The following is a 24436-nucleotide window of genomic DNA, read 5'->3' on the forward strand; positions in this document are numbered from 1 at the left end:
AGTATTGCTGATTATCCTGACAGAAGCATCAATTTCAACACACTACCTACTGATCAATGCCCAAGAAAGCCACATCTGATTCTCCAGGTTTCTAGGCTGTACCTCACCTGCACCACTTTATTAAAAAATTTTTTTTAGTTTTCAATGAATCTTTATTTTATTTATTTATATGTGGTGCTAAGAACTGAACAAGGTGCCTCACACATGCTAGGCAAGTGCTGTAACAGAGATAAAACCCCAACCCCATACCTCACCCCCTTTTAAGGCTATTAGATAGCTAAGTTGTATTTTGGAAAACTGTGTCCTTCCTCTTTATTTCTCTAACAGAGTATAAAAATGGGAAGCAGCCCCACCCCCACCCACTCAAACTGAGGAAGGGAGATTAAAATTAGAAGCAATACAGTTAAGTCCATAAAGTGTTACTAAGGAGGTTAGAGTCAATTTGATCCTTGGGCAAGTATACAAGCTTAACACAGAGAAAAGTCCTAAGTCTGGGCCCATTAACTGCACTTCTAACTCAAATAACTAACTCTTTTCACAGATACATGTCAAAGCTCAGATAAAATAAGGGAAATGACACTATTCTTAACCACTCCCACAACTGGAAAAATCAACTCCAAGTTTGTGATCTCTTAATAAAAGTGAGGCATTTCACATCCTAGTATAAAAATAGATCTTGTAGCTAACAGCTAAGATGAATGAAATGTGAGGAGGTATTTCAGTGGAGGTGAAAAGTGCTTGTTCCACACTAACCTGGCAGGTCTTAGCAAGGCCCATCTCATCTCCCAGGATGTAGTCATTCTGACAGAGGAAGTGTTGGGCCAGCCAGTTGACTCCCTCCAGTTGATAAGTGCATAGATGAATTTCTAGAAATAAAAAATACAGCAAAACCAGAGAGTAGACATATATGTGGGCTAAGTTCTAAGATTATGAATGAAGGACATGGCTCACATTCCCTTAATCTCAAACTTTACTGCCCATATCATTTACTGGGAAGTTCTATGTATAAAAAGAGCTGATTTCCAAATAACTTTATGTGCAGACTTGGGTCACCAATCAAAGCCCTAAAATAGTCTGTCAGTGTTATTGATAGACTTATTATCTATAATAAGTTATTGTTATTGTTATTGTTATTATAATCAGTGTTAATTGATGAGAAACTCAGCTTGAGATTTGTTCTCTAATGCCCAGCTCATGCCATTGTCCTTTCATGGAAATGAAGTGCTCCCAGTAATGATGCAACTTAACAAACAACACAAGAATTGTTTATGTGATTGCATAAAGGCACCCATTTTAATTTGCCATTTGTGCTGTGTTGTTACTAAAGAAAAGGGGAATAGTAAAACACTATGACCCTGGATGTTCCCTTTCTGCTCCCAAAAAACCTACCAAAATTAAGGGAAGAGTGAGAGCAAGCCTGATCTGGAAAGTTCAGATACATATTATCTTAAGGGACACTGAATTTTTCTCATGCACACTGGGACCTAGGGCAAGTTAGTGTTATGTGTAAAAAGCTAGTTTTTTGCATGTATACTAGTCAGTTTCTCCTTGGGATGCTGGTCATACAATCAAACTAATGATAATGTCACTGCTTCTTCAGTCTAACACTTAAATCCCCCTGAATGGGGATGAACAAAGAACTGAGGACATTGGGAAAAGGATACATGTCACTCATTTGGCCAGTGCCACTAGGCAAAACACCACAAGAAAGAAAGGTACGGCTTGGAGAAACATCTTAAGGAACACAGATGCTTTCAGTCTGTCTGTTGCCATGGAATTCTTCCTGGAGCTGCCACTGATCTGCTATAAGATTACCCCAATGAATCATGTCCCCCATGCTGTCTTCAAGCACCTTCTCTGGCCTTTCCACAACCTAGCACAACTGGGCTGTGGAGTGACACATGCTAAAGGACAAAATGAAAATAGGATTGTATGCTTCAAAAGAGAAGAAGAGATAAGAATGAAAATGTATGAGCATCTATCTATCTATCTATAAATATTGCAAAAGTAAAAGGACGGAGTGCTAGATAAAGAGTGACCTTCAAAGAGTTCATGGGTAGACCCTAAAATCAGTGAGTACGTTACTTTATTTGGCAAAAAAGACTCCACAGACAAATCTAAGGTTCAGGGTCTTGAGATGGGAAGATTGTACTGAATTATCCTGGACTACCCAATCTAATTACTTCCATCTTTAGTAAAGGGGAACCTTTACCAGTTGTGATTAGAAGGAGGTGACTATAGTGAAGTAGACTAGGTACCCCAACCCAAAAGACCCTTGCCATAATTAAGCTTCTCCTCTTGTCAGATCATCAGGATGTCTTGGGGTTTGAAGCTTCCTCTTTCTTGTAAATGCCAGGTTTGTACACAAAAGGTGTGACAGAGTTAGTCAGCAAGTTTATGTACAAAAAGATATTATCTCTGTTTTCATGATAAAAACTTATGAAACCTGGTCTAGGGGATTGATCAGAAAGAAATAGTCATGTAAAACCTCCAACTCTCTCCTCCCACTGGATATAAAGTTCAAAAACTTTCCAAAATCTTTGTTCAGAGGAAGAATTCTTAGGCAAGGGCTTCCCGTGACCCTGCAGTCAATAAACCTGCTTCCTGAAAACTCCTCAGGTGTCCAGCCTCTCCTGTCTTACATCAACAAAAGGATCCAATGTATGCATGTTGCAGGATCTGAAAAAGGAGGACAGAGGCCCTGGCATGTTTTTCATAATTATCTTTTTTGTTTAGTTTTTTGGAAGAGTGGCCACACCCGATCTGTTGGATCTCCAGAGTTAGGCCTCTGTCCTAGGACTCCAGTAAGAGAAATGGTCTGGCTCTTGACTATATCAAGTAAATGTCTGGGCTATAATATTCTAAATAGTTCTGTAAGATATTACCACTGGAGAAACTAAGTTAGGTTACATGGGATGTCTATTATGTTTTTTTTAAAATGAATGTGAATCTGTAATTACCATAAAAGACATTTAATTAAAATATGAAACTATATCCATAAAGATAACAGTATTTAATAATTGAGACAACTGCAAAAATAAAAAAAAATATTCAAGAAGGTTAGGCAGAAAAGAATTTAATATAGGAAATAGGTCAACATAAAATTGTTGGAAGGGCTAGAAGAGTAGCCTCGAGGTTTAACTTCCTGGTACAGCTACTGAATAACTACCATAGAACTGGCTCATTAAGGTAGCATCAACCTCCATGACCAGGAATCCAGGAACCAACCTAAAAGCACTGGAACAAAGAAAACATAGGTTATTTCCCCAAATGTTTTACAAAGAACACAAACTACTTCTGAAATTAGGAAAATAAAAAAAATTTAACTCACAAAGATTAATTTCCCAAAATATTTATTTTTGCAAATAGGAATTACAAGTTACAATATTCAATAATTATGCCTTGGGCTACTTCTACTTTCTGTTTCTTTCCCTATAATATCGGTTTATAAACAACAGTTGATAAATACCCCCACTAATTTTCCTATATACTTCTGCTTTTACTCATTCTATCTCATCCTCTTCATCTTCAAGCCTCTTGTCTACTCAATTTCATTAACTCATATCCACATGTAGGTTTCTCTGTAGCTGGATATCAAAGTGCACACACTGTTGATAGGCAAGCACTTAGCTATTTACACTTTAGTTGAGATACACTGAACACAAAGGCCAGTCCAAAAATTTGTACTTAGATTGGATAAACACTCTGCCAGACTCCTACTCTTCAAACATGTACCCTCTCCATACATCTGCATCCATCACTCTTCTAAGGAGAACAGAACTGCACCTTTGGTTTCCTTTGGAGAACAACAAAACCTCACACTCCCGTGATATTTAGTGCATAATTATGAGCTGAATAAACACTTGCTTTCATACTTTGAAAAGCATTGTTCACTAATCTAGAAACTCGGTGGACAGGGACCATCTCGGCTTTGTTGTCTCCTGCACCCAACACCCAAGCTCTCACTAGCATTTCAATAAAATGATGAGTAAATTGTTATATTATTATTGAGCACAATGCTGTCACTCCGCTAAGGCACCACCACCTTCCAGGTCTGATAAATAAGGACAAGGAGGTTGGGAGAGGCTGGATGGAGGGTGGGCACTGAAGGTCACCCCCGCACTTTCCAGGTTAGAAGACTAAAAGGGGGGCAGGTGGACCTGAAATTGACAATACGGTGAGGTAAGGAGCCTACAAACTTTTCCTTGTTTGCATTTGTCAAAATACAGCTTTGAGGGTGATTAACCAGTGGCAAATCACCAACTGCGCCTGCACAGTCAACGGAGAAGAAATCAAAAGTGGGACATGTGTTTTCAGAGTTTTATCTAAGCAAATGCGAAGGCCAGGCCTCCAAATCAATGGAACCTGAAGGGCAATCACACAGCTTGGGGCGCCAGGACGCAGTCTCTGCTCTGAGACCTATGCTTCCTGCCGTTCCTTTGCAAGTTTTCCCTCCCACTGGCCTGGCCACCCGGATGGGGCCTAGGCCCAGCTCCGCCCTCCGTGCACGCGGCTCAGCCTTGGCACCTTCTGCAACCACCCATCGCAGGCAGACCAAGGACCCCAGGCCTGTGGGAAAGCTGCCCTCATGACCTAGCCAGCAAAAGGCCAATGTCCAGGAGTTGGCGGGTGTGAGCAGTCATTCGCCTGCTTACCGTCAGGCCGCACTGGCGTAAGTTCTGCTTGCTCTTCCACGTCTGCACTGCCTCGGGTCTGCCCTTTGCCTGTTGAGCTAGTAAGAAGCCCCGCAGGTCGCCCTCCATTTGGATGCGAGAGACTCCACCCACAGGCCCTGCACGCTGGGCCTTTCAGCTGCGCCAGGAAGGACCCGTTCGCAGGAGCATGCTGAATTCTGTTGACTCTGGTGATAAATTGGTTTAGACTCTGAAATCCCCTGACCTGTACCCTGTTAGCTGCAGGCCAGGTGAAAGCCTGTGAATGTAGCAAATTGAAATCACCAAAGATGTTATGCCACCAAGAATGTTTCAAGGAAACCATTGGGAGTAGATTAACCAATGTGTTAACTTAAGGGTGACTCAACCTCGGTTTTGAGTGATTTTATGATGGAGTATACCACTGAGACAAATATTATGATAAAAACAAAATAACTGCATTTATTTAGGTAGTTCTAGGTGCTAACCTAATGAGTTTTCACATATTTTCTTATTTAACACTCAGAAAAACCTATAAATAGGTCCTATTTACTATGACTTTTAATGGTAATTGGCAAAACAGGAAACAAACTGTATTATTTTCTTGTTTTATTGTTTGTTCTATTTAGTTATACACGACAGCAGAATGCATTTTTTTTTTTTTTTAGGTGCTGGGGATCGAACCCAAGGCCTTGTGCTTGCAAGGCAAGCACTCTACCAACTGAGCTATCTCCCCAGCCCCTCAGAATGCATTTTGATTCATTGTACCAAATGGAGTACAACTTTTCATTGCTCTCCTTCTATACCAGGTAGATTCACACCATTTGTGTAATCATACATGTACATTGGATAATGATTTGTCTGATTCCATCATCTTTCCTTCCTCCCGCCCCCTCTATTCCCTCATTTCCCTCTACACAATCCAAAGTTTCTCCATTTTCCAAACCCCCCTCCATATGTATCAGCATCCACTTATCAGAGAAAACATTTGGCCATTGGTTTTTTTGGTCTTGACATCTCATTTAGCATTATACTCTCCAACTCCATCCATTTATCTACAAATACATAATTTTATTCATCTTTTATGACTGAATAATATTCCATTGTGAATATATACCACAATTTCTTTATTCATTTATCTATTGAAGGTCATTTAGGTTGGTTCCACAATATAAGCTATTGTGAATTGAACTGCGATAAACATTGTCATGGCTGTGTCGCTGTAGTATGCTGATTTTATGACCTTCGGTATTGGCCAAGAAGTGGGATAGCTGGGTCAAATGGTGGTTCCATTATAAGTTTTATAAGGAATCTCTATAGTGCTTTCCAGAGTGGTTACACCAATTTTCAAACCCATCAGCAATGTATGAATGTACCTTTTTCCACACATTCTCACCAACTTATGTTGTTGTTTGTGTTCTTGATAATTGCCATTCAGATTGGAGTGAGATCAATCTTTAAGTAGTTTTGATTTGCATTTCTCTGATTGCTAGAGATTTTGAACATTTTTTCATGTATTTGTTGATCAATTGTATATCTTCTGTGAAATGTCTGCTTAGTTCCTTAGCCCATTTGTTGATTGGGTTAATTGATTTTTTTTTTTTTTTTTTTTTTTTTTTTTATTTTGGTGTTAAGTTTTTTGAGTTCTTTATAAATTCTGGAGATTAGTGATCTATCTGAAGCATGTGTGGTAAAGTTTTTCTGTGGACTCTCTCTTCACATTGTTGATTGTTTACTTTGCTGAGAAAAAGGATTTTAGTTTGAATTCATCCCATTTACTGATTCTTGTTTTATTTCTTGTACTTTGGGAGTATTACTAAGAAAGTGTGGTCCCAAGCTGACATGATGAAGATTTTGACCTACTTTCAGAAACAATTATTTTCTAAGTAACATGATCAGAATATTATTTCCATGTAATTTAATCTTGGTGTTTCCATTTTAGAAGTGCACCCCCTTCAATAAATTCATTTTTTACTGCAAATGAGTTCAATTTAGGTTGCTTTTTCATAGAAACTCCAATAAAGTACAGTTTTATGAAGCTTATTTTGTGTTTTGAGTCTTTGTGAATACTGATTGAGCCACTTCTTTATGTACCAAGCACTCCTTATGATACTAGAGATAAAGGCTACTAATGTCATGGAGCTTATATTTGAAAAGGAAGACAAACAATAAAAATCCAGTAGTAAGCAGCCCAGCCCCCTCCGGCGGGAAGCACCTCTCTAGGCTAGCTTTCCAGGGCAGACCGCCCAGTGAGAGCCTCTCGACGCAGAGCCACCACAAGTCCCCAAGCCAGTGGAGACCTCCGACACACAAGCAGCTTCTGGGACCAAGGCTGAGCAGCCAGAGACCTCTCCAGGCAGCATTGTACCCCTCCAGCTGCAGGCTTTTTCCACAGGGCGATCCAAGATGGTGGACTAGAGGGTGAATGCTACTCCAGTGGCCCCAGAACCCAGGATTCAAGAAGGGGAGGGATTGAGAGACTCAGACTAAAATAGAACCACGGGGTGAGTCTCCCCCACCCAGCGAAGCTCAGCTGGGTGGCAGGCCCAGATTCGAGTGGCTTATTAGAGTAGGACAGGGCAGATAGCATCTCTCCCAGGCAGCTCTGTGCAGTCTGGTGGTGGGCTCCTTTCACAAGGACAGATCCTCCAGCCTCTCGGAACAGGTCCCCCAGTGCGAGCCCTTCTGCACAGAAGCAGTGTGGCCAGCTCTGGCCCGCCCCAGTCAGATCTGATCCGCCCCGCTGCCAGCTCTGGCCCATGCACAGGTTGCTTCAGTGACCAGCACAGGGCTCCAGGGACTTCCCCAAGCAGCCCAGCCCCCTCCAGTGGGAAGCACCTCTTTAGGCTAGCTTCTCGGGGCAAATCGCCCAGTGAGACCCTGTCTACACAGAGCCAGCCACAAGCCCCCAAGCCAGTGGACACCTCTGACCTACAACCAGCCTCTGGGACCAGGGCTGGGCAGCAAGAGACCTCTCCAGGTCTCTCTCCCTGGAACCAGTACTGGGCTAGGGGCAGCGTTCTTCAGAATCACTGCATTATCAAATTAATCCAAGACTTCTGGCTACTGAAGGCTGGTAGGTGATACACTGGAAATCTACAGGGACACTATAAGCCAATAAAGGAAATCTACAATATCACAGAGTCCCACTGACATCTGACCAATATGAGAAAACAAGGGAAGAAAATGTCCGAAACAAACCTAGATACTATATCAATAAAACCCAATGACAGCACAGCAGAAGAAATGTCTGAAAGGGAGTTCAGAATGTACATAATTAAAACAATCAGGGAAGCAAACGAGGAGATGAAAGAACAAATGCAGGCATTAAATGAACGCACCAATCAACAGTTAAAAGAGCAAATAAGGGAAGCAAAAGAGCATTTCAATAAAGAGAGATACAGAAAAAAAAAGGAAATCCTTAAAATGAAGGAAACAATAAACCAAGTTAAAAACACCATAGAAAGCATAAACAATAGGATAGATCACCTGGAAGACAGAACCTCAGATATTGAAGACAAAATATTTAATCTTGAAAAGAAGGTTGACCAAACATAGAAGATGGTAAGAAATCATGAACAGAAACTACAAGAATTATGGGATATCATGAAGAGGCCAAATTTAAGAATTATTGGGATTGAGGAAGGCTTAGAGAAACAAACCAAAGGAATGAACAACCTATTCAATGAAATAATATCAGAAAATTTCCCAAATCTGAAGAATGAAATGGAAAACAAAGTACAAGAGGCTTATAGGACTCCAAATATGCAAAATTACAACAGACCTACACCAAGGCACATTATTATGAAAATACCTAATATTCAAAATAAAGACAGAATTTTAAAGGCCACGAGAGAAAAGAATCAGATTCATTCAGGGGGAAACCAATAAGAATATCAGCAGATTTTTCAATACACACCCTAAAAGCGAGAAGGACCTGGAACAATATTTACCAAGCCCTGAAAGAAAATGGATGCCAACCAAGAATTTTATACCCAGCAAAACTTACTTTCAGATTTGAGAATGAGATAAGATCCTTCCATGATAAACAAAAGCTAAAGGAATTTACAAAAAGAAAGCCGGCATTACAGAACATTCTCAGCAAAATATTCCATGAGGAAGAGATGAAAAACAATGATGTAAATCACCAACGGGAGGAACTAGCCTAAAGGAATAGCCAAATAAAGGAGAAACCAAATCATGTCAAAAAACAAAAATGAGTCCAATGACTAGGAATACAAATCGTATCACAATAATAACTGTGAATGTTAATGGCCTGAACTCATCAATCAAAAGACATAGACTGGCAGATTGGATTAAAAAGAAAAATCCAACAATATGCTGCTTGCAAGAGACCCATCTCATAGAAAGAGATACCCATAGACTAAAGGTGAAAGGATGGGGAAAAACATACCATGCACACGGACATAGCAAAAAAGCTGGAGTATCCATCCTCATTTCAGATAATGTGGACTTCAAGCCAAAACTAGTCAGAAGGGATAAAGAAGGACATTATATACTGCTTAAGGGTAGCATAAATCAGCAAGAAATAACAATCATAAATATCTATGCCCCGAACATTGGCTCATCAATGTACGACAAACAAATCCTTCTCAATTCCAGAAATCAAATAGACCACAACACAATAATACTAGGTGATTTTAACACACTTCTCTCACTGCTGGATAGATCGTCCAAACAAAAATTGAATAAAGAAACCATAGATCTCAATAACACAATCAACAATTTAGACTTAACTGACTTATATAGAATATACCATTCAACAAACAACAAATACACTTTCTTCTCAGCAGCACATGGATCCTTCTCTAAAATAGACCATGTTTTATGCCACAAAGCTACTGTTAGCAAATAGAAGAAGATAGAGATACTACCTTGTACTCTATCAGATCATAATGGACTGAAATTAGAAGTAAATGACAGAATAAAAAACAGAAACTTCTCCAATACTTGGAGATTAAATAATACACTATTATACGATGAATGGATAACAGAAGACATCAGGAGGGAAATTAAAAAATTCTTAGAAGTAAATGAGAACAGGAGCCACAGCGAGGCAAGATGGCAGCCACCACGGGCTCGGGAGTAAAAGTCCCTCGCAATTTCCGACTGTTGGAAGAACTTGAAGAAGGCCAGAAAGAGTAGGAGATGCCACAGTTAGCTGGGGTCTAGAAGATGATGAAGACATGACACTTACGAGATGGACAGGGATGATAATTGGGCCTCCAAGAACAATTTATGAAAACCGAATGTACAGCCTTAAAATAGAATGTGGACCTAAATACCCAGAAGCACCCCCCTTTGTAAGATTTGTAACAAAAATTAGTATGAATGGAGTTAATAGTTCTAATGGAGTGGTGGATCCACGGGCCATATCAGTGCTAGCAAAATGGCAGAGTTCGTACAGCATCAAGGTCGTTCTGCAAGAGCTACGGCGCCTAATGGTGTCTAAAGAAAACGTGAAACTCCCTCAGTCGCCGGAAGGACAGTGCTACAGCAATTAATCAAAAAGGAAACCACAGCCCCATTCGATTTGAGCAGTCTTCATTTTCCACCGTAGTGAATTTTCTAGACACAACTTGTAGACTCAGAGTACTGGAAAGAAAGCTCCCATTCAAAGGCAGTTTATCTTAAGATATTGTAAACGATACTAATTGGTCCATTTGAAATATATAAGTTGTGCTATAACAAATCCTCCTGTCAAGTGTAACCACTGTCCATGTAGTTGAACTTCTGGGATCAAGAAAGTCTATTTAAATCGATTCCCATCCTGACCGGTGGGCACATCTAACTCAACTGTGAAAAGACACATCACACAACCACCTTGCTGCTGATGACGTGGCCGGGGCTCTGCCTTCTCCCTCCCCTGCCTCCGCCCACCCTGGGACAGCCCCCGAGAGGCCTGCTAGAGCAGAGCAAAGGTGGCAGGTGGCACCTGGGGACTGCGCTGGGCGGGCTGCTTTGCCTCACTTGGTCACCTTTAAGTCTTAAAACGCTCCCCTTCCAAGCCATGGTCCCCCACTCTCCACCCCCATCCTTGGCCGAAGCACAGATTGTAACCCTCCGTCCCCTCTGAAATCGGCCTTCGCGAGGAATTCAGGGCTCCCTCCCCCACCTGATCGAGGGGTGCTGCTTTTCCTCGTCCTCAGCCCCTGTCCACTGGCACCACCCTCGCTCTTCTCCACTGTCCTCAACTTGGCCAGAGCCCTGGGTCAGCTCGGAAAGCCCCTGACCTCCCTCCTCCACTCCTGGAACCACCCCCATCCCCTCTCGTCCAGCCTGGGCAACGAGCTGTGGCTCCTGGGCCTGTGCTCTGCTGTCACCCTCAGCCCATGCGTCTGGCCCAGGTCCTAAGGTGGACAGGGCAGCCACCAGGGTTTCCCAGACCTGCCAGCCCTCATAGTCCCCGCTGGCTAGACCTGCAGAAAGGCCACTTGAAGACACTCGTGAGCACACAAGGTCCCTCTGGATTTTTCCTTCTCCTGTAATGACTTGGCTTGCAGACGGTGAAGAGGGGTGACCAGGGCTCCTGTTGGGGTCCCCTGCCATCCACGTGGGTCCAGTGCAGAATCTGACAACTGGAACCAGAGAAACCTGGACCCAGCGCACAGGCTGGTTTTGGTGCCTCTGCTTCCCAGGTGCTCAGCAGGGACTGAGGAGGAGCCGGTGTGCACAGCAGGCCCTGGAGTCTGCGGGCCTGGCTTCCTGGCATGTTGCTGCGTCTCCCACTTCCGGTTCAGGACACTAAATGCTGAAATGCAGATGCATAACGAAATAAAGGCAATTCATGGTGTTCAAAAAAAAAAAAAAGAAGAAGAAGAAGAGAAGAAGTAAATGAGAACAAAGACACATCATATCAAAATCTCTGGGACACTGTGAAAGCAGTACTGAGAGGAAGATTTATTTCATGGGGCACATTCAACAAAAGAAGTAGAAATCAACAAATAAATGATTTAACATTACAGCTAAAAGCCCTAGAAAAAGAAGAGCAGACCAACACCAAAAGTAGTAGAAGACAGGAAATAGTTAAAATCTGAGCTGAAATCAAAGAAATCGAAAGAAAAGAAACAATCAGAAAAATTAACAAAATAAATAGTTGGTTCTTTGAAAAAATAAACAAAATTGATAAACCCTTAGCCATGCTAACAAAGAGAAAGAGGGAGAAAACTCAAATTACTAAATTTCGGAATGAACAAGGAAATATCACAACAGACAGGAGTGAAATACGAAACATAACTAGAAGCTATTTTGAAAATCTATACTCCAACAAAACAGAAAACCTCGAAGACATCAACAAGTTTCTAGAGACATATGAATTACCTAAACTGAATGAGAAAGACATACACAACTTAAATAAATCAATTTCAAGCAATGAAATAGAAGTTTATCAAAAGCCTACCAACAAAGAAAAGTCCAGGACCAGATGGGTTCTCAGCCGAGTTCTACAAAACCTTTAAAGAAGAGCTCATTCCAATACTTCTCAAAGTATTCCATAAAATACAACAGGACGGAACCCTCCCAAACTCATTCTATGAAGTCAATATCACCCTGATACCTAAACCAGACAGAGATACATCGAGGAAAGAAAATTTCAGACCAATATCCTTAATGAACATCAACGCAAAAATTCTCAACAAATTTTAGCAAATCGCATACAAAAATATAATAAAAAGATAGTGCACCATGATCAAGTGAGTTTTATCCCAGGGATGCAAGGTTGGTTCAACATCCAGAAATCAATAAATGTCATTCACCATATCAACAGATTAAAAGTTAAAAATCACATGATTTTTTCAATAGATGCAGAAAAAGCATTTGATAAAATACAGCATCACTTCATTCTCAGAACACTAGAAAAAATTGGGGTAGTGGGATCATTCCTTAACATTGTGAAGGCCATCTATGCTAAGCCCATGGCCAATATCATTCTAAATGGTGAAAAATTGAAAGCAATTCCCCCTAAAAACTGGAACAAGGCAGGGATGCCCTCTTTCACCACTTCTATTCAACATTGTTCTTGAGACTCTCGCCAGAGCAATTAGACAAACCAAAGTAATTAAAGGGATACGAATTGGAAAAGAGGAACTCAAACTATCCCTGTTCGCTGATGACATGATTATATATTTAGAGGAACCTGGAAATTCCACCAGAAAACTCTTAGAACTCATAAGTGAATTCAGTAAAGTAGCAGGTTACAAGATCAATGCTCATAAATCCCATGCAATTTTATACGTAAGTGATGAATCTTCAGAAAGAGAAATTAGGAAAACTACCCCATTCACAATAGCATCAAAAAAAAAATAAAATACTTGGGAATCAATCTCACAAAAGACGTGAAAGACCTACAGAACACTAAAGAAAGAAATGAGAACTACAGAACACTAAAGAAAGAAATTAAAGAAAACTTTAGAAGATGGAAAAATCTCCCATGTTCATGGATAGAAAGAATTAATATTGTCAAAATGGCCATACTACCTAAAGTGCTATATAGATTCAATGCAATTCCAATTAATATCCCAATGATGTACCTTTCAGAAATAGAGCAAGCAATTATGAAATTCATCTGGAAGAATAAGAAACACAGAATAGCTAAAGCAATCCTTAGCAGGAAGAGTGAAACAGGGGGTATTACAATACCACATCTTCAACTCTATTACAAAGCAATAGTAACAAAAATGGCATGGTATTGGTACCAAAACAGACAGGTAGATCAATGGTACAGAATAGAGGACATGGACACAAACCCAAATAAATACAATTTTCTCATACTAGACAAAGGGGCCAAAAATATGCAATGGAGAAAAAATAGCCTCTTCAACAAATGGTGTTGGGAGAACTGGAAAACCATATGCAACAGAATGAAAGTAAACCCCTATCTCTCACCTTGAACAAAACTCAACTCACAATGGATCAAGGACCTCGGAATCAGACCCTGCATCTTATAGAAGAAAAAGTAGGTCGAAATCTTCAACTTGTTGGCTTAGGAGCAGACTTCCTTAACAGGACTCCCATAGCACAAGAAATAAAAGCAAGAATCAACAACTGGGATAGATTCAAACTAAAAAGCTTTCTCTCAGCAAAGGAAACTATCACTAATGTGAAGAGAGAGCCTACAGAGTGGGAGAATATCTTTGCCACTCATACTTCAGATAGAGCGCTAATATCCCGAATCTATAAAGAACTCAAAAAACTCTACACCAAGAATACAAATAATCCCATCAACAAATGGGCTAAGGAAATGAACAGACACTTCACAGAAGAAGATGTAGAAGCAATCAACAGATATATGAAATAATATTCAACATCTCTAGTAATAAGAGAAATGCAAATCAAAACTACCCTAAGATTTCATCTCACCCCAATTAGAATGGCGATTATCAAGAACATAAGCAACAATAGGTGTTGGCGAAGATGTGGGGAAAAAGGTACACTCAAACATTGCTGGTGGGGTTGCAAACTAGTGCAGCCACTCTGGAAAGCAGTACGGAGATTCCTCAGAAAGCTTGGAATGGAACCACCATTTGACCCATCTATCCCACTCCTTGGCCTATACCCAAAGGACTTAAAGTCAGAATACTACAGAGATACAGCCACATCAATGTTCATAGCTGCTCAATTCACTATAGCCAGATTGTGGAACCAACCCAGATGCTCTTCAGTTGATGAATGGATAAAGAAACTGTGGCCTATATATACAATGGAATATTACTCCGCCATGACAAATGACAAAATTATGGCATTTGCAGGCAAATGGATGAAACTGGAGGATATCATGCTAAGTGAGATAAGCCAATCTCAAAAACTAAAGGACGAATGATCTCGCTGATAGCGGATGAGGATATATGGGGGGGTTGGAGGGGTTAGTGTTAGGGTTAGGGTTAGGTTTTAGGGTTAGGGATAAGGAGGGTGGTAAGAATGGAGGAAGAAAGGAATGTATAGAGGGAAAAGAGGAGTGGGAGGGGAGGGGGGAAGGGAAAAATTAACAGAATGAATCAAACAACATTGCCCTATGTAAATTTATGATTTTTAATTAAAAAAATCCAGTAGTAATCAATGCTAAGATCAATGCTGAGACAGAAAAGCTATGTCACAGCATATGGCCACATTGATTTTGTGAAGCACCTTTTCTGTCACCCAAGTCCTATGCTAGAGGCCTAATGCTGGGGGTCCTAACAAATCTGAAATGCCCTAAAACCAAATGGAATAAATAATGGGGAAAAGAAAGAAAGGAACTTTATTCAGTGTAGCTGTATTGGAAATACAAGTGATGTCAAGTCTCTCAATCCTGTCTTTCAGGTTTGATGTGAGCTTAGGCTTAAATAGAGAAAGAACTGGGGTAGGAGACAAGAGGTATGTGTAAAAAGCAGGCTTGGTCAAACTGTGGTGTGGTTTATCATTTTGTTGAGTTCTAATCACACCAATTGCAACAGTTCCAGGGGCAATTCCCTCTTGCATCATAAATTATGTATCTATTAGATCTATGACCCTGGAATGGGGGACAATTCAGTTCCCATGGTACTATACTGCTCCTGAGAGGGAGGGCAATCTCTTCATGGTTGATCTGCCTGCAAGACTTAATGTGGGAAATGTAGGGTAATGACTGAAGACTTCTAGGCAATACCCCAGGGCCATGGAACAGGATACAGTAAAAGCAGGCAGTTTGTGGAAAACACCTTAGTTTTTCTGACTTTAATGTCTTCAGCCTTGAAGAAAGCACATTATCAACTTTAAATGAATACTCCTTTAATGATTAATATGCTTATGCTTATATAAACTAGTATAGCCATTATGAAAATGCTATGGGGCTCCTCAGAACAACAACAAAAACAACCAGAAATAGAACTATCATATGATCCAGAGTTGAGCAGAAATCTTACCAAAAGTTTAATAAGGTAATAAAAGAGAAACACAAAATGAAGACAGAGATGCCAAACTTTACCCTGCTTTTAGTTACCCATTGGGCATCAGCAAGTCCAAGAGAAGAGACAGGGCTTTTAGCAAAGGAAGCCTAAGTCCCTGTTTTACTCCCCTATTTGGGTGTTTTCTCAAAACCTTATGATTTGTATCCTTTGGTGGCATCTCTGGAAGATCCTCTGTTCTATGAAACTGATACTGAGTGTTTTTTGCATCCTGTTCTGTTTGACATATTTCCTCTCATCCAGATTCTCATGCACTATATTTATCTGGTAAAGCAATAATATCAACCACCTGCCAGTTAAACAAAAGGATGCTGATTATTTTTAACTTCAACATTTCAGAGATGGGGTCCTAGCTATAAGCTAAGTAGACCCTTGACATATTGAGTCTGGCATTTAAAATATAGTTGAGAAAGTCTAGTTGAGAGATTCCAGGTGTGCAAGTCACATAAAACATTTAAAAGTTTTACTCTGAATGCTGTATGAAATGAGCCTAAAGGGGAGAAGCAGAGATTTGAGTTAGGAGTATATTGCAATAGTCAGTGAAAAAGATGATAATTTGGGGGCCAGCATGGTAATAGTGGTGTGGTGAGTAGATATATTGAACAGGTAATGCCTAGAAGATTCACAAATTGAGATTTGGGGAGAAATAGGAGAATAAAAGATATTTCAAGGATTTGGCATTAGCATGTGGTAGAATGGAGTTGCCATATGAAAGAAGGAAGACAGAACAAAGAGTTTGGGGAACATCATGAGTTCCTTTTTGTGCTGACAAGTATGCAGACATAGAAGAACTCTCATACATTGCTTGTGGGAATATAAATTAGTACAGCCGTTATGAAAAACGCTATGAGGCTCCTCAAAAAAAAAAAAAACGAACAAAAACTAAAAGTAGAACTACCATATAATCCAGAAAATCCATTACTGAGTGTATATCCAAAGGAAATGAAATCAGTATGTCAAAGAGATATCACTCCCATGGTTAGTACAGCACTATTTATAATAGCCAAGATATGGAATCAACCTAGGAGCCCTTTTGTGAATAAATGAGTGAAAAAAGAAAATGTGGCCCATATATACAATGGAATATTTTTCAGCCAAAAAGGATGAAATTCTACCATTTAGAGCAATGTGGATGAGCCTGTGGGACATTAAGTGAAATAAGTCATGCACAAAAAAAACACTGCATATTTTCACTTAAATGTGGAAACTGAAAAAGTTGATGTCATAGAAGTGGAGAGTAGAACAATTATTACCAGAGTCTAGGAAGAGTGAGAAGAAGAGGGGAATAGAGAAAGGATGGTTAATGGGCACAGAGGTGCAGCTGGATAGGAGGAATAACTTCTAATGCTCTCTAGCACAATGGAGTTCTTATGGTTGATGATAATTAGTTGAATATTTCAAAATAGTAGAGAGTATAGTGAATGTTACTAACAATATAATGATAAATATTTGAGGTGATTGATAAATCAATTACCTGGATATGATTATTTCACATTGTATACACATAATGAAATGTCACTGTATCCCATAAATATGTACAATTATTATGTCCATTAAAATTTGTAAAATATATGTATTGAAAGCTTTTTTCAAAAGGAACTCATGTTGAGAAAAAAACAATTCAAATTTGGACAGGGCATAATGAGACAATAATACAGATCCAAATACAGGTTTTGTATAGTTAACTGGATAGACTATTCTAGAGTTCAGGGTAAATGGTTAGAACTGAGCACAGATAAGGAAGTCATAATTTTAGGGTGGAGCTAAAGTTATAATATCCCCAGGACCATGACTGAAACTATAAGAAAACACTAATCCTTGATCAACTCATATTTAGAAATTGAGAAGAGGAGGCACATAAGAGACTAAGATCAGCCAATGAAATAGTATGATAACTAAGAATATAGTACTTCAAAGACCAAATGAAATAGGGTTTCAAGAGTGATGGTCTTCATCAAATGCAGTTAAGATGTGGAGTAAAGATAGGATAGAAAATAAGCACTAAATTGATCAACATTATGGTTTTCAATGGTCTTGGCAAGGAGTCCAGTGCCTGACTGGAGTGATTAAATAAAGAGAATGAGAGAAAAGAAGGTGGAGACAGCCTATCTCACCCCTTTTGAAGTATTTTGATGTAAAAGGAAGCAAAAAATTGGCAGCAGTAACTACCAGGTCAAGGGCAGTTTATTTTGTTTTAAGATGGTGATGTTAGAGCATATTGAATGCTGATGGAAATGATCCAGTGGAGATAAAATCTAATGATACCAGGGTAATGTTCTTAAGTGAGAGGAGGTGGGATCTAATAATGCACAAGTAGAAGGTTTGGCCTAGACAGTAGAAGGCACAGTATGGAAACAGATTTGGTGGTGACAACACCTGATCTCTCCTGACTTTATTGTCTAAATGAAATAAGAAAAAATGGCACCTGGTGAGCTTGTGCGGGAGGGGTGTTGGGGGTTTGAGGACAGAAAGATGTGAAATAGTTGTCTATGAAAGTGGAGAGTGAAAGCATGAGAGGAATATGGTACCATTGCCAAACGGCAGTGAGGGCCACTTGAAGTTGATGGTCAGGAGACCAGGCAGCATGGTGTGTGTTGGCTGAAGGTGGGGAAGAGTTAGAGAATTGAGTCTTACCGGGGTTGTATATTTGCCAGATGAATACAGTAGAGAGTGATAATAAAGTTGGTCATATCCCCAGTGTCTAGAATAGAGGTAAACATGATAGATAAGGTCCCTGCACTTGTGGAGCTCAGGTTCTAGTGATGAAGAATTATAAAAAGTAAAGAAAGTACAAATAAACTGTCAGGTAGAATAGTGCTAAGAAGGTGATGATATTGAGAATAGGACTGGGTAGCAGCTGAATAGAGTGGGTTGAAGAGGATGTCACTAGAAAAATGACATTGAAATTAAGGTCTGAATGATGGGAAGCCAGCTTTGTAAAATCAGAGGAAGAAAATTTAGATCAGAGGGATCACAAAGGCAAAGCCATTGAGACAATATTTGTAAGGGATAATAAATATATTTAAAAATTGGTGACAGAGCTGGGTACAATGGAGCACACCTGTAATTCCAGCTACTTGGGAGGCTGAGATAGGAGGATGGCAAGTTCAGGGTAACCCTGGGAAACTTAGTGAGACTGTCTCAAAGTACAAATGACTGTAAAATGAAATAAAAGGTATGTAAAATGAAAAGCTGTGTAGCTCAATGGTAGAACAATTACCTAGCATGTGTGGGACCCTGCATTCAATCTCTACTGCTGAAAGAAAAAAAAATAGTGAAGATGCTCTTGAAGTGATTTGGTTATTGATAAGCACATGGTTGAAGGTGAGAGAAACAGATTCCAGGAGGACTCCCACAGGTGTTTACCCTGGGAAATGAATGTTTGTGCTACCACTGAGGGATTATAAGAGAGAAAATCTGGTTTGAGAGAGGGAAGATAATTCACCTTTAGGATATATTGGATTTGTACCTAGAACAGTGTCTGGCCCATAGATAGCACTGAGAAAGTATTCTTAAATACTTGAGTGAGGGGCCTTTGGAACAGTTTGTAAATATAGAAACTGTGATTGTTATAACCTTGAGGAAAAGGCAGGACATTTAACAAATGAGCAAATTAAGGCACAGAAAGTTTAGGAAACTTGTTCAATATTTTCTAGTGAGTCAGTATTAACTGCCAGAATGAAGTCTAGGTCAATTCCTTTTTCATTCATTGCTCAGGCTATATAGTCATAATGCTTTTATTAATTCTCTTTTATTCTTTCACAAAAGGGAATGCCCTCTGACAATAGCAACCCAGTAACATTAAAAGTAAACAAATCATGTCTTTGCTAGATCTCAGCATCAACCCCAATCAAAACAAGCATGATTAAAGCACAGGTTAGTGTACAGATTATATTTGCTGTCCAGTATGTCCTTGATCTACTGGGTTACAATAGGATACTAGTTGGCAGCATCTAGTGAGTCAGATATGGAGCTTCAGTAAAAGATGTGACCACAGGGAAAAATGTTTCAGACCTCTTCTTGCATTCATGAACTTGTATTTTTGGACTAAGGTTAGGATTAGGTCAGTGCCCTAAACTGAGTTGAAAGCAATTTGGGTGTTCTTTCTCCCAAGCAAGGAAAAACTACACTTGACTTTGATGTAATTATATATCTTATGCATCAGATTTATATAATAAATGTAAAACCCAGAGAACCCAAGAGCCTGAGAAGATATACCAATGAGACTGTGCATTTAAGTATAGCAGGAAGTGCTTTACAGAAATCTTGCCCAATGACCTCCGAGAATTGTCACTCCCTTTCAATGCCAAAGGTAAAGGCACACACTAAAAAATTATCAAAAATTTATTGAGAACACAGGTCAGAGGTTGTAGATAGCTTTGCACTGAATCTTCTTTGTGTGTCTTTTATTTGACAGAGCAGTTCTTATCTTCCTATTTCATTAGTTTAAAGTACTGGAATTGAACCCAAGGTTTCATGTGTGTTACACAAGCACTCTTGTGTATGTCCCCATTCCTTTTTATTTTATTTTATTTGGGGCATGGGTAGTCTGGCTAAGTTGCAAAGGCTGGCCTCAAACTGTCATCTTTCTGCATTAGCCTCCTGAGTAGATATGATGACAAGCCTGTGCCATTTTGCAAAACTTTTGTTTTTCATTCTAATTTAGTATTTTTTTCAAATTGGTTACAAGCAATTTTACTCTTTTTGATCCAGCAGGAAAACATTTGTACAATCTACCTAGCTAGTCCCTGAAGCCTTTGTGTGTACTACTGCTGGAGTTTAACTTTTCTGACAGATTTTCATGTAAGGATCAGATTATCTCACCAGTAAAATTGCATAAAGCCAAATGTTCCTCATGATTCAGCCTATACTGAAATCCTAAGAATACTCTGTGACCTTCCTCTTCCTCTGGGTTGATAAGAACCCAAAGCCATCTTATACCCTAAGTGTACAAAGCCTTAGTCTTAGGTTTGAAAAATGAACATACGTGTTGCACATGTATCTGTATTCCTGAGGTACAGTTGTAACATTTAGCCAAGGAAGTTTCCCATTTAATACCCAAAAATGCTCAATAATGGCATGTAAAATAATCTTCAACCTCAAAGGACTTAAATAATCTGAGAGTGCTTCCAAAAGTCCCATGATGCATAGTAATTCATAGAACAATAATAGTTGTCCTACAACAGTGTTGAGAAATAAATAGGCCACTTTTTAACAAAATGTTTTTAGATGTTGATAGACCTTTTTTTATTCATTTATTTATATGCCATGCTGAGAAATGAACCCAGTGCCTCACACATGCTAGGAAAGTGCTCTACCAGGGAGCCATAACCCCAGTCCCACCTTTAAAAAAAAAAATAAGAAACAAAACACAAATTTGAATTTCCAGGGTATTGTAAAAGACCAAAATACTTTAGCTGGAAATAAATCTAGAGATCACCCAACTGTCTGCATCTCAGCAATAAAGACTCAAGAAATCAGGAGTTATCCTTCATGGTTGAGGTACCATGGTAATTTCATTAGCTTGTGAAGTCCACAGGCATAGTGTTTTCCCCATTTTCATGACCCATAGATGTGGCCTCTGAAAGCAAACAGAATCACAGAGTGTGCTTTATCTACTCAATTACAGTTCATGCATAGCCAACTTTGGTAGATTGTATTCCTATTTCCAACTCCCCATCTTCTCCCCCATAGGATTGCTGTGCATTCAGACCCTTAGTCATGTGACTTTCTGCATCTCTCAATGTACAGAACCCATGTGCTTTGTTTTGGAATGTTTATGAACATGATGTATGAGTTGAAACTTTAAATATGCCTGCTTTTATTTTTCTTAGTGCCTCCTATTAAAGCTATATAAATCAAATAAGTTCCATGGTGATTAAAATTTTTCCTAAACTTCCATGTAAATATTAATTCATATCATTTCCAAAAGTGTGTTTGTATAGATTATGTGTGTGTGCCTTAATATCATCACCTGTAGAGGTGGAATTAGAGTTGTGCCTGTGTTCTTCTTCATCATGCCTCTTTATGAGTCCCATATCTGCTTTCCAGGTTAAGTCTCCACCTTAGGTCTTCTGCTGATAAAGTAAAGGTAACTGTTGTTTAATTCAATGGCTATCCTGTATATGTGTTTGGCCCTCACCACTTACAGTTGCACTTATTGTCTGGGAAATTATCTGCTATTAATATTTTCTGTATTTTTTAATTTAGTATTTTATTTGTTCTGTTTAGTTATACATGACACTAGAATGTATTTTGGCATATTATACGTATATGGAGTATACACTTCTATCCTTGTGTTTGTGCATTATGTGGAGTTACACTGGTTATGAATTCATATGTGAACATAGTGAAGTTGTATTCAATTCATTTTACTGTCTTTCCTATTCTCATTCCCCTCCCTTTCCTTCAGTCTCCTTTATCTATGTACTTCTATTTTTCCCTTCCCCTACTTATTTTGTGTTAGCACCTGCATATCAGAGAAGATATTCAGACTTTGGTTTTTGGGATTGGTTTATTTCACTTAGTATGATAGTCTCCACTTCTGTCCATTTATTTGCAAATGCCACAATTTCATTCGTCTTTATGGCTCAGTAATATTCCATTGCATATAAATACCACATTTCTTTATCCATTCATCTGTTGAAGGACATCTACGTTGGTTCCATGGTTTAGCTATTGTGAATTGAGTTGCTATAAACATTGATGTGGCTGTGTCATGATAGTATGTTGATTTTAAGACCTTTGGGTAAAAACCTAGGAGTGGGATAACTGGGCCAAATGGTGGTTCTATTCAAAGTTTTCTGAGGAATCTCCATATTGCTTTCCAGAGTGGTCGCACCAGTTTGCAGTCCCCCCAGCAATGTATGAGTGAACATTTTTCACCATATCCTTGCCAACATTTATTCTTACTTGTATTCTTGATAATTATTATTCTGACAGGAGTGTGATGAACTCTCAATATCATTTTAATTTATATTTCTCTAATCACTAGAGATGTTGAACTTTTTTTATGTTTGTTGTGTGCTATTAATATTTTCAAAATAGTACAATCCTCACAGGTTAGGTAGAAGTTGCTCACATTTGCTCTTCTTATGTTGCTTGGTGATAACTTGATCATAATTTCACACATAGATTAAAGGAGAACCAGGAAAATACAGTTCTTCTTTGTGCAGCCCTATTCCAAAGGGATATATGATACTGTAAGAGGAGAAAACATTTTACTGAATATCTAGCAGTGTCTGCTTCTTGTCTAGCCACTAGAATTCAATGTTAATTTGGCTCTTGATATGCTCATTCCTACCCCAAGGACAACAACTCCAAATCCATCTGACTACTGCACCCAACTTGACTTGTATGTCTGGGTGACATGCAGTTGTCTCTCTCAGATACAGATGTAGCTCCTTGTGGTCCAGTGATTCATTAACAGAAATAATACCATCTGTGTTCTCCAACACCTGACAAACCATGGTTTAATAGAAACTGGATGGTTGTAGATGAGATATCTTGTTCTTAAGTATCCCTTAACACTTCCACTACCATAGGTCTTGGGAGGGATGGAATGGGAAACCAATTATTCTGAAATCTCACAGGAGATTTAGGTAACTGAAAAAAATAACATTGCTTTATCTTCCTAGGAGAAAGTAGCATTAAACAGAAGGAAAGATCCTTGGTGACAAAAGTCACACTTTTTGGTGGTAATCTGTGAGGACAAACACTATTTAAATAAAGGTTTCAGTGGAAGTGTTGCAGGAGCAAAGTGAGATGAGAATTCAGAGCAAAATTAAATAGCAGTTCTTTTAAAATAAGAACTACTTGACTAGGTCATCTTGATGTGTCCATTGAAAGATTAGTATATTTTGATGAAAAGCTTTTGACAGAACCACATCAAAAAGTTAAAACATTATTCCCAGTGCTGTGGCACTCACCTGCAATCCCAGTGCCTCAGGATGTTGAAGCAGGAGGATCACAAGTTCAAAGCCAGCTTCAGAAAAGTAGTGAGACCCTAAGAAATTTAGTAAGACCCTGTCTCAAAATAAAAAATAATGGGTTGTGGCTCAGTAGGTAAGTGTCCCAGGTTCAATCACTCATACCCCAACCAAAGTGAAAACATTCCGTTTTATTACATATATACATACATATATAAATATGTATGTATATATATACATATTTATGCACACACAACTCCACCTTTGATCCTCCTTTCTTTCATTTTCCCATTAGGTGATGTGGACATTATGTGTTTCCCATTGTGTTCTTCCTATATTTTTATATAATTCAGATCATATATTGGTCTAAGACAGGCATCTTCCAGATGGAGTAAAATAATTCTCCAAGTCAAAGATCTATTTGTAACCATATTTAAAAGTAGTTGAAATGAAAAAGCTATTGTTCATCTAAAAGTAGTTTAAAACATGCATGGGGATTTTAAAGTAAATTCTACCAGTAGTGTAGATCTGAAGATTCAGTTCGTGAGGTGGGGAGGAGGGAGAGAAAGGGGTAGGATCATCTGTTTGAACAGACTTCCTGCAAGAAGAGTGTTCTGTATTTTGGCATTTCTATCAAGCTTGCTTAGGAGTTGTTGACAGTTTTGTTTTAGTAGGAGTTTGTCAATTTAAGGGGAAACCTGGAAGTTAAAAGTGAATGTGGAGAGTAGGGAAACAAAAGAGATTAGAGGACCATTGTGTCTCCAGAGGGAGTAAAAAGGCACTGCCTATAACAGCAGCTGAAAACTACAGAAGTTGTAGATGACTTTTTGGTTGTTTTTTTTTTTTTTTTTTTTTTCCCCCCTGCCTAAAACAGATTCACTCCATGTTTTCTTCCCACTAAGAGAGGGAGAATTGC

General features: G+C 39.1%; 1 protein-coding gene and 2 pseudogenes across 3 annotated transcripts in view; 1 reads left to right on the forward strand and 2 right to left on the reverse strand.

Moving 5' to 3' along the window:
* LOC306646449 (chromodomain-helicase-DNA-binding protein 1-like) overlaps positions 1-912 on the reverse strand; it is a 46275-nt pseudogene extending 45363 nt beyond the window's left edge. Inside the window, exon 1 of the transcript in view lies at positions 754-912. The product of the transcript in view is annotated as a chromodomain-helicase-DNA-binding protein 1-like (transcript). The remainder of the gene's footprint in view (positions 1-753) is intronic.
* The window catches only part of LOC306646623 (zinc finger protein 610-like), an 827359-nt gene that overhangs the window by 364280 nt on the left and 438643 nt on the right, over positions 1-24436 (reverse strand). The window lies entirely within an intron of this gene.
* LOC306646067 (ubiquitin-conjugating enzyme E2 variant 1-like) lies at positions 9735-11394 on the forward strand (annotated as a pseudogene). Its single transcript has one exon. The product of its transcript is annotated as a ubiquitin-conjugating enzyme E2 variant 1-like (transcript).

This window comes from Sciurus vulgaris (assembly GCF_902686455.1).
Source record: "Sciurus vulgaris genome assembly, chromosome: 16".
Classification (NCBI taxonomy): domain Eukaryota; kingdom Metazoa; phylum Chordata; class Mammalia; order Rodentia; family Sciuridae; genus Sciurus; species Sciurus vulgaris.